The sequence below is a fragment of the Echiichthys vipera genome, assembly GCF_963691815.1.
Source record: "Echiichthys vipera genome assembly, chromosome: 19".
Classification (NCBI taxonomy): domain Eukaryota; kingdom Metazoa; phylum Chordata; class Actinopteri; order Perciformes; family Trachinidae; genus Echiichthys; species Echiichthys vipera.
The window spans coordinates 11,094,952-11,106,413 of record NC_139844.1 but is presented as its reverse complement, the minus strand read 5'-3'; the positions used below and the strand labels follow the sequence as shown (position 1 = coordinate 11,106,413).

The following is an 11,462-nucleotide window of genomic DNA, read 5'->3' as shown; positions in this document are numbered from 1 at the left end:
AGTGTTTATGAGGACTATTTTCCTCGTGGTCACAGCTGGGTCGAGTTAAGACCTGTCACTAACATCTGTATTTACTGTAAACACGAGGGCAGGAACTTTTCCACTTCCATATTCCTTTTACAACTTTATTTAGATGGACTGTAGACACGTTTTTAGCCTCGGTGTCCAGCTGTTATTACAGCTACATGTGACCTCATGGTTTTCTCTGTCAGCCGGACCACAGTTTGGACTACTGTTTACACAGAAGCTTGTAATTGAGAGGCTGCAGACTCCTTAAAAAAGCAATGGCCGGGGATCATGTTGCTAAGCAATTATTAAAAACCTGTTATGTTAATACCTGAAATGAATATCTGTCTACAGTTTAATCACTGTTCACGTGTGAAACATTCCCTTTAATGGAAACTGTGTGCAGACCAGGCGCCAGTATGCCAGCCCTAGTGTGTTACCAATTGTCGTCTCTCAACATGAGTTAGCTTGTCATTTTGATTCATTCGTGCCAGTAAAAATCGGGGCAACATTTGCTTTAGCTTATACGCCGTGAGCGGACTCTAATGCATGCACTTGCATCGTAACTGTACGGAAACTCAGAGAGAAGATTACTCTTGAAGTTTGTAATCTGCCTAATCTCCCTCTGTTTTCAGATTTGTTAGTTTAAGCATAAAGTAAGTCAATGCTTTTGTGTGCAAATCTGAATTCCCCTGAAGGAATAAATGTGAGGCTGTTGTGTAAATTTCAAGTTTTCTCCCCTCAGAGGGACTTATATGATCAGTGTGGATTTTTATGCCTGTTTTGAATGGCTCAATGAAGATAGGCAAAGCCGCGGTTTAGAGCTTACTCCTAATTTTGGGCTTACTGGTTACAAAACCCACTATTTACTTTATTATGGTGGGGCGAGAGGGTTAGAAAGAGAGAGGGAGGGAGAGAGAGAGACACGATTGGAGGAAAATGAAACTATAGAGAAGAAAAATGTTAGAAAAATGAAAGGAAGAGATTGGAATAGGGCAAAATAGGGGAAGCATTACAAGGAGACAGAGGGCTGACGCTCGGGAGGAGGGGGGGGGGGGGTACTGTTTGGGAGAACAGCGATTTTCTTTTGGTACTGTAAATAATAGCCCCTGCTTGAGTTGGGCGGCTTTCACGGCTCCTTTTGTGTGCAGTGACATCTTAGGTTCCCTAAAGAGAGGAGAGGGCCGGAGAGGGCTCGGCTTCCAGGGTTTTCACTGGCATGGGAAAGGCAGAGTATTAGCCCAATATGAATATGAGGGAAAATAAAGCCTCCACAGGTCAAAGGGAACCTGCCGACAAGCACTCCTGGCTCTTTATCCCACTCTAACCCACATAAGCAGACATGCAGGCGTACACACACACACACACACACAAACACACACACACATTCACACACACACACACACACACACAAACACACACACACACACACACACACACACACACACACACACACACACACACACACACACACACACACACACACACACACACACACACACACACACACACACACAAGCACACACACACCCATCACTTCACCCCTGCTTTATCTTAGTCTGGGCAATAATGTGTTTTGGCTCCTACTTCTGACAACAGCAGCCCAGCGGTTGAGCTGTGGCCTCCTCTCTGTTTCTAAATGCAAAGCTTTTAATCTTAATGCCAAACACATGCACTCACAAAGATGCCCCATTCATATTTATAGCAGCAGAGGTAGGATCAGTTACACTTTTCAAAGCCACACCAAGAAATATTATTATCTAAGTGTGTTTGTATTTCAGAGCCGTTGGTGAGCACTCCTTCAAGAAGTCACTTTAATGCTGACGTCAAGGCGTTTCTACACCACAACACTGCTTTGTCAGACATTAGATATCCCTAATTGTCTCCCGCCTTTAATATAGTGAATCCGGTCCATGTTGTGAGAATGCTGTTTTATTGTGGAAAAGCTCAGCATTACATTTTTGGCACAAGTTGTATGTGCCTGGCCTCGGATGTTGGACAGTAATGCATTACCAATACTACATGCACATGTTACAGTAATGTGGAACAAGGAATACAAGGGATTACAAATGGAGATTCTGGGATTAAATTACACCTACGATTCTCTTTGTGTTTTTTTGAGTTGTCTAGTAATAAAAGGAACAGAGTCAGGCAAGGTTTACTGGTCCATTGGTTAGCCTCTTATTATATGAACAATATGTATTTTGAATTCAGGGGTGGTTACGTAGATTTGAGGTGACTCCTGCCCTTTATATAGAACCACATTTGACCATTAGCTTGTGGGTCGTAGTATATAGCAAAGTCAGACATACATATGTGTTTGGATGGTAAAAACTTTTCCATTTCCAAAGCGTTTGGTTGGGGTCTGGTCTGCTAATATCTCCCTCTTTCCCCTGAACCAACGAAGCAGGTGAAGGTGGAGGAAAACGTTCCTCTACAGATAGATATCTCAGTACACCTTGATTTAAACATGTAGCTGTCGAGGCTTTGGAGTTATTAAAGCGAACTAATGAAAAGAAAGTCATGTCACCAATTATGAGTCATATTTAATGAATAATTGATTAGTGGTATGAGTTGAACCCTAATGACATCAGAGAACAATAAGAGAATGACCATAACCAGGAAATCCCTGGGTGGAGGAGATAAAAGCGTAATGTACGGTGATGCTCGAATGACAAAGCCACCACATGATGTGTGATTCACCTGCCTGATGATGTCACATCCTGTTTGATTCCTTTATCAGTAAACAAGCGTCGGGGGTGGAGTTTCCCTTCTGCTATTACTCGGGGAGGTCCTGAGCTTTTCGAATTCACATTTCTACTTTTATTCTGTTTTCCTGTTGGAGAAACCATCCGTCTGTCAACACTGGAATGATCCCATGCTATCCACCAGTCGCTTCAGACAAAAATATATTGACCTCTTTCCCTTTCCCGTCACATACAGCTATTTTATTCTGAATTCTTTCATGGAGGCAGCTCCTGTTCAGTTAGAATGGGATATGACTGGTTTCCTCTTCATGATCACACAGCTGAAAAAGCGTATGACCTCAGGGCAGGCTGGATTTTCTGAGGCTGCAAATAATGTAACCATTAGCGATCACATTATTTTCAGTATCATTACAATTTAAAGAATGTAACTGCGTCAAGGAGGTCATGTTTCTGGCTGGCCCGATTTCCATTAAACTTGGTGGAAGGGTGTAGCGTGGGCCAAGGGAGAACCCATTCAATTTTGGAGCAGATCTGAATCCAGGGGGCAGACGCAAATCGATTTTCACTTTCGATAACATTGTGAGATTTGTGCTGCAATCATGTGGTGTCAGAGTAATTGGAAAAATTGTATTCCCAATCATACTTTATGGCTTCGATGTGATGCAAATACTGGATACAGCATGTTGTTTAAACACTTTAAACAATAAAAAAACAACACTTCTTCTTTTGTAGTGTCTACGTTTTTTCCAAATTAGGACTTAAAGGTTGAATATGTAGAATGAGCAGAAGTACGCCATCTAGTGTCTCAAGATCGTAGTCGCAACAACAAAAATAATTAAAAGCACTCGGGTTGCCAGGTTGGTCAGACAAGGCCCAGTAGCCTACAGGAGACCGGAGTCTGTTTGAGCCTGTTTGAGCCTGTTACCCTCCAGAAAAATTGCACCATAAAATCAAGTGTGCACTTGAGTTTGACAGTTACCGTTACCATGAAAGAGTTAGCTCACCAATCAAGGAGAAATGTAGCTGTTTCGGCGTGCGTTTTAATGCCATTGAACTCACCGTTAACGTCGTTTTTGCCTGTCTCGGTCACTCAGCTGCTGGGACAAATAACGCAGCTGCAGGATTAGCAGCGCCAAACAATAGACAACCCTAGCAACCCGCAATGCCAGCTGCTATTGGCTGGTACAATGTAAACAGAACGTGACAGAAAGTCATTGTCAAACCCGTAAATTAGGATAAAATTTGGACTTAATAAATTTCTTTATGGAAAAGCAATACTTTCATTCTGTACCCCTCAGAACGCCCTGTGGGTGTATTATTTGAAAAATATATATAACTTTTAATGAAGATTCCACGTATTCAACCTTTAAAGCTCATGAACATACCGAAGTTTACAAACTGACCTTTAGTTTTCCTTAGATAGCAATCACATATCCAGAATTCAGATAAATCTACCTATATGCTGTCCATCTATTGTTAATAGCCTCATTGTGTATGTGCAGATAACTCAGTCACAGCATAAACAACATATTAAGGAATACCTTAGCTATAAAGTGTTGTGATAACCATATACTATCAGATTAAGTTATCTCAAACAGTTATAGGAAACCGTTGAAAAGCTTACCTGTGTTGCCCCGGAAGCAGAATAAAAACAATGATAAGAAGGTCCAGTTTGCAGACGGCTATCAGCTTGTTTTTCCTCAGATGCAGTCTGTCTTTGTCTCTGTGTGTTTTAAAGTGCAAGGTGTGGTGTTTGGTTACAAAGGCACTGTGTTTTATCCAGGTTAGGATAGCTGCAGCGAGTCAGTGACCCGCATCAGCCCTGTTTGTTTGCGGTCAATACGACTTTAGGTCACAGGCGTCGGGGGTCAAAAAAGTTACTTGAGTTTATTGACGCATGCTAAAAGTCACTGCATGCCCCATTTTGTGTGTATTTGCACAAATCATGTATGTTTTAAGAAGATTTAGGTTTATTATTTTCAGAATTAAGTGTATCTTGTTTCTTCTGAAATGTCAATGTTTGCCACTGTCTGCGATCGTACAACAACCACGTGCAGTTTTGTTTTCCCTGGAAAAACTCAAGACCGGTGAAAACATGGAAGTGAGAAAGTGTGTGTGCTGACAGGGCCAGGAGCTGCTTTATCAATCCCAGGAAGCCTTGCTACCAGGAGGCAGGAACAACAGCCACTGGCTCTGAGAACAGGGACTTTCCTTCATCCTGCTCTGTTAGGATGCAGAACAATGACCAAATTACTCTCACATACACAATGATGACTGGCTTGGATATTTTCTGTGTGTGCTCATACAGACCAGCTCACAGCAGGTTGCACTTTGAGCTCTGAGGCCTGTGATCTCTGCTGGCTGGCTGTTTTTTTGGGGTACCTTTTCCTCTCACCCGACCTCTTTTATCCAAGAAGCTCTGACTCTGTTAAGTCAAGACCAAGAAAGTGGCAGGAAAAAAGACTTTAACTGATGCTGTCTGTAGTGTGACCCACTTGAAGTGTATTTTGGGGTTCTACTAGACGACTCGTCCTTGTGCTGCCCTCTTTTTCTTTCCTCCTCCTGCGTCATCGTTCTGTCTCACTCGCTAACACCGCTTTCCTGTTAATCACTATTATCCCACTTTCATTCTTGATCACTGTCTCTCCCCTTTTCTTTTCGTCACAGTTTAAACGACAGCTCGCTCTCGCTTTTTTTCCAGTGTTGATTTCTGCCACTCGTGTCTCCTGCAGTGCTGGCCGCTCTCCAGTTCTTGCGGATGATCCCACACCACAAAGTGAGACAGAGAGAGAGATATAGAGAGAGAGAAAGAGCGAGGGCCCGGTTGGAGAGAGGAAGAGAGAGAGACTAGTCTTGCAGCAGTAATTGGTCAGGAAGTGGGCTGCTTGGATGTGCAGGCTCTTCTCTCCCTCTCTGTCCCCCTCCCCTCCCAGTTCAGTTGCATTTTGCTTCCATCTGCCCCCCGCCCCTCTCTCTCTCTCTCTGACCTCATAGAGGGGTGGACCACAGACCGGGCCGCCTTGACACGAGCCCTACCTACCTCTCTGAAGCCAGTCAGCGTTTCTAAGACTATATGCGTAGTGTGAAACTTTTCGAATGCCTGGACATGGATCTAACCCGGACAGGATACTGGGATGCCAGCGGCTGAGGAAAGGCTAATCGTGGGAATGGTCTCTCTGAGGTGAGCTGTCATTGTCTTTGTGTGGCGCCGAGAGTCTTTTTTTTCCTTCTTAACAGCCCAGCTCTTTATTTAATCATAATTGCAGGGGTTGACTCCACCAAAGCCAGTCTGACCTTCAATTACTGGGTCCAAAGTTTCAATTTAGCATCACTCTAATGGCACCTTTGCCCACTTGTCTGATTAAGAACCATGTCAGACTGCTGCACTTAGACTACCTGTTTGTGTTGAGGCTTGAGAGTCAATGCTGCTTGGATATCTAATAATACTTTCACCTTTGTGTATGTGAGAGGATCAACATGGTGTTTGACGATAAGTCTGTTACCGTATGTTGTCTTTTGAAGAAAGCTGAGTGACACTGATTTCAAGAATGTCGCCTGTGCATTTTTAAGAAACTTTTGTTTAGAAAAACATTAGAAGTAGTTGAATTTTAAGAAGTATCACTGTTTTACCAGATGTGCCTCTTCACAGGAAAGTTTGATAATGAACATTTTATACAACAGAAATCAGTCACTTAAACATAGTATAACTTTTCTTACAATAACCCTCACACTCTTACCTAAGTGTGTGTGCGTGTGTTTGTGTGTACGCACACACATAGACGTGTGTTCTCCTTTGTGGTGTGTCCTCATTCTGGGAGCTCTAACTGGAGCACCCAGCTTCTGAGGGACACAGATTTACAGTTAAAATGGGATGGACTCATTTGTCGGCATGTGTGACTTTTGCCATAAATCTCAACCATTAAGATTAATGTGTTATGTCACTTGATTCTTGGTCATCTGTCAATCTGTGTAATACTGTTTCTTTGTTCTGGTTGTACGTCAGAGGACACTTGGTCTCAGGTTTACCTTGTTTGTCATGTATAGTTGCATTTGGATCATTTTAAAGTACTTCTAATAATAAACCTGGTTCATTTATTATTAATGATAACTTGATATACGTCTTCATAAGTTCAGTTCTGACATTTTAACTGCTGTCATACATGACTGCGGTGTCTTTGCTAAGATAAATATCAGAGCTTTATGTGGCAGATCAGAAATGTGCGCAAATCATTCCTGAATTGCTTTCATATCTATGTTGCTCTTTATAAAAACGTGACAAGCATGTGCATATTAAACACATTACAACCTATTTAAGAAACATATTGTTTTGTATTCACATAGTAAAATAAATCTAGTCTGAGTACCTTTTACAGAGTATGATTTGAGTACATGTCACGTGTTTCCCTAATGGGACAAAAGTCCCGATGTCTGCACTCTGCTGGTCTCCTTTCCTGGAGCGGGACCCTCGTCCTGCATTTTAATCTGAGGCCAAACACAGCTTCCTCCATATATCCGCCACACATGCTCACATGCTCACTCAACACACACTTACTCTGCACACACACACACACGCACACGCACACGCACACGCACACACACACACGCGCGCGCACACACACGCACACACACACACAACCCTAAAGAAATGAAGCTCACTACTTTATTTTCATTCTCACGCTTAATTGAGATCTACTGTACGCTACACAAACTCAGTTAAAAGAAACCAAAAGGACAGTAAACATTAACAATGTATAGTTTCATGTAGTGTTGATGTGTAAATGTATATCTATAGTCTCTACAGTCAAATAATATTGAATTATAGAAAATGAAAGCAACAGTTCCTGTAAACCACCTGTTTTTCTCCTCTCCTCCTCCTGGTGATTTCCTTCTTGTCGTCTGCATCTGTTAATGTGAATACCAACTTGCTGCATAGTTGAATACTGACATTATCTCCCATCGTAAATACTTTTCCCGGGTTCTGCTATGGCCCGTGGTGCCACCCTGCTCTATCATTAGCTGCGGCTGCTGACCTTGTTGTTGTTGACGTAGCAGCTGTAGTTATTTCTGTGTCGCTGTTGTTTAGTCTGCTGGAATGACGAAGACACTCCTTGTTTTCCTGGATGTTCCTCCGGCCAATTTTTGAGGGATTCCTGCTTTTATAAGCTGGAACTGGTGCCTCAGTCGGACTTCTGGCCAGCGAGAGAAATTCCTGGACTTGTCCTGGCACTGCGAGCAAACCGCTGCGGCCCGAGGGAACACTGTCTGTGAATCCCGGAACCTCATACATCTGGGAAAGGAAAAATCAATACGGGCTATTTCTGAGTGAATCAGGACTTTTAGATTTTACATAGATGGAATTGGCCCCGGCACAGAGAATGCTGCACGTCCCCACTGACTGTTGCTTGCCAGAAATGTCATCATGATTTATGGTCTCTGTTGATCCAATAAGACAAATGTGTTGTAACAAGTGTGCTGCCCTGCATCACTAACGGCACAATAAAAGATCACTTTCTAACATCGACCTGAAGTGAAGTCTGAAGTAGATGCTCCATCAAAAAGAGGGGAAATAAACCTGCCAGTGTTTCCGAGAATACATTCTCCGGCTCTGTGGCCAAAATGTGTTCATATTCACAGAACTCATTTTAAATTCTATTGGATATTTCAAAATGTAGGAGAAATGTGTATATGTGTACAGCAGACATTTGGACTTGTAGCACAGATGTTAAAAATATTCTTAAATATGGCTGAATATGTCTATTCAGATGTTCCAGTAAGCAATGACACACACACACACAGGCCCCTGAAATTGACCAAAATTGAATTCAGACATCGTTTGTCATTTTTTATACCTGCGCTGTGATATGTCAGATGTCTTCATGTGAAAAGGTCTTATTAGTGTGTTCAGTGGCCCATTTGGCAGATACTGCCTAGCTGTTTACCCCCGTTTCCAGTCTTTGCGCTAAGCTAAGCTAACCAGCTGCTGGCTGTAGCTTCGTATTTAGACAGACATGAGAGTTTAATTCATCTTCTTATCTAAGCAAATAATTTCATTTCAGGTCACATTTTTTTCAGTCAATGCGAAAGATGTTACCTGCTTCTATTAAATGGAGCGTCTGTGTCAGCTGATATTACACATATTTAGGACACCTGCATACGTCATTTGCTACTGACTGTTTAGAAACTGTTTGCCAATTCACTCTTATTATGAGGCTAACTGATGGCTGAATGGTGAACAATGGACAGCTGTTCATTTTCTGTTTACAGCAAATAGTGAATACTCCTTTACCATGATGCTTCAATATCCTACGCGATAATTTCTGTAACCATGACGTCGAATGTCCCCTAACCTAAATGAACTTATCATTTCAATCCGAATCTTAGCTAAGGGTTTACTTTCACCGAAACCATCATCTGTTTTTGTGGGTAAACCAGGCCTTAACCGTAAAACTGATTCACTTTGAATTGTGATTTGTGATGACTTTGGAGGAAATAAGATAAAATGACATATGACAATGTGCTGCCGATAGGGTCAGATCACAACACACTATGTGTTTTTCTAGAGAGCATGGACGAATGCTGGATTTTGCCACTTAAAATGGGGTACTTGTACCTGCTGAATATAGAATACGTGTCGCGCTGCCAAGACAGGGAGGAATGAATTCTCCAACCTTACATTTAAAAAAAAAGCGATGAAACTGTGTTTAGGGGGTTAATGAAGAGCTCAGGCGGTGTGTGTGTGTGTGTGTGTGTGTGTGTGTGTGTGTGTGTGTGTGTGTGTGTGTGTGTGTGTGTGTGTGTGTGTGTGTGTGTGTGTGTGTGTGTGTGTGTGTGTGTGTGTGTGTGTGTGTGTGTGTGTGTGTGTGTGTGTGTGTGTGTGTGTGTGTGTGTGTGTGTGTGTGTGTGTGTGTGTGTGTGTGTGTGTGTGTGTGAAAGAAAGAGTGTGTCTGCAGATGATCCATCTCAGCAGTGACAAAGACAGACAGGGTCACAGAAGGAGGGGGAAACTGTATATGAATGACCCCTCTCCACCCCACAAACTCCTGTCATTAGTCACAGTCTCTCTCAGTCTGAATCTGTTTCCCTCAGTTAAGTCCTCCGACGTGCTCTATGTGTTACCGAGGAAACAGCCTTCGATTTAAACTGTGGACAGCTGAGAAAATGAAGAAGCTGCCAGGCCGTCCGAGCAAGAGATTGGACCTGATTTTTCTCACTCACTCACTCACTCACTCACTCACTCACTCACACACGCAAACATACATGCTTAAGTAGATGGGGACTGATTTTTACTTTAAACTTTGTTTATTGAGCTTTTTTCAACAGAAAAAAGACATACATAAATATTCAGAGTTCCCACCCCAAAAAGTGGATAATTAAATAATAACAAAAATACAAAAAAAAGTAAATCTAAGTTGATGCATATCAAATTTGTTTTAAGAGAGGACATATATACACATGATGACAAAGAGAGAGAGTCTTACTAGAGAAACAAAACAACAAACAGAAAAGAAACATTAGAAAAGTACAGTACATACAGAGTCAAATCCGAGCAGGTTGTCACCTAAATAAGGTGAAGCCAGCAGTTGTTCTAATTACATCGTTTCATGCAGCTCTGATTTCTCAAAAAGGTTGCCAAATCTCATAAAATTTGCTAGGTGAACCTCTAAGTGTATGTTTTATTTTTTCCAATTTCATATAAGATAAAGTACTTCTGATTCATAGTGTGTGGTATGGAGGGATGGCATCTGTCCATTTCAGAAGGAGCAACATACACAGGCCAGAACATCCCATTGAGGGGTGTTCAAACTGTAGACAGGACTGTTTTTACTTCTGATTACACACACACACACACACACACACACACACACACACACACACACACACACACACACACACACACACACACACACACACACACACACAAACAAACATTTTCAAGAGGCTGTGGTCTTTTAAGTCGAAGTTTACAATGTTGTGTGTGTGTGTGTGTGCGCGCACCAGTATTAGTTGAATAGAGTGTGTATAAACCCTGTGCCCTGCTTCACTGTTTGCATTGCCTGAGTGTTATGAGGAATGGAGTGGTTTATTGACAATAGGCATTTCTTCTCTCTCTCGCGCTCTCACTGTCTTTCTACATGCCACTGGAGATTAATGCCTTGCTGTCGCCATAGTGACCACCACGGCGCTATGGCTCCCGATCATCTTGGCAACACCGCAAACTCGAAAAACCATCAATTCTTACTCTGGTCGATTGGAGGGGGTTTTGGAGGGTGTTTGTCTGTGTGTTGCTTATTGTTCGCCTTTAAAAGGAGGGAGGTCTGTTGGGAAACCTGCTCTCGGAGTGTAGACGGATGACATGCAAAGGGGGAATGATATCAGAGCAGAGCAGAGAGTGAGGGCGGAGGTGTTGAGAAAGAGTTAGGTGTGGAGCATGTGCTGCACTTGGCAGGGAAAACCCACATTATTGAGTTGACAGCAAGTAGTGCATAAACTATTATCAGCTTTGATTAATCATTTAAAAGAGTACCCAGCAGTTAAGCCAAAAACTTCAAAAAATATTGGGAGCTTGGGACAGATTAGAAATAGTCGTCAAAATTGAGGCAGCAGTGGCAGAGCCCTCCGGAATTTTAGTCCCTAATGTGGAACAAGCTCCAAAAACACAAGCTCCTACATTGCCCATAATGCAACTCCAGTAGCGTCTTTAACTAATTGTTGTTTTTACGTTTGTCAATGCATGCAATCAACAAATTA

General features: G+C 42.3%; 1 protein-coding gene across 1 annotated transcript in view; it reads left to right on the top strand.

Moving 5' to 3' along the window:
• Nucleotides 1-5,822: 5,822 nt before the first annotated feature.
• The window catches only part of LOC310961817 (pleckstrin homology domain-containing family G member 1), a 44,534-nt gene continuing 38,894 nt past the window's right edge, over nt 5,823-11,462 (top strand). The window contains exon 1 of the mRNA XM_083934058.1: nt 5,823-5,895. The gene's annotated coding sequence lies outside the window, so the exon portion shown is untranslated. The remainder of the gene's footprint in view (nt 5,896-11,462) is intronic.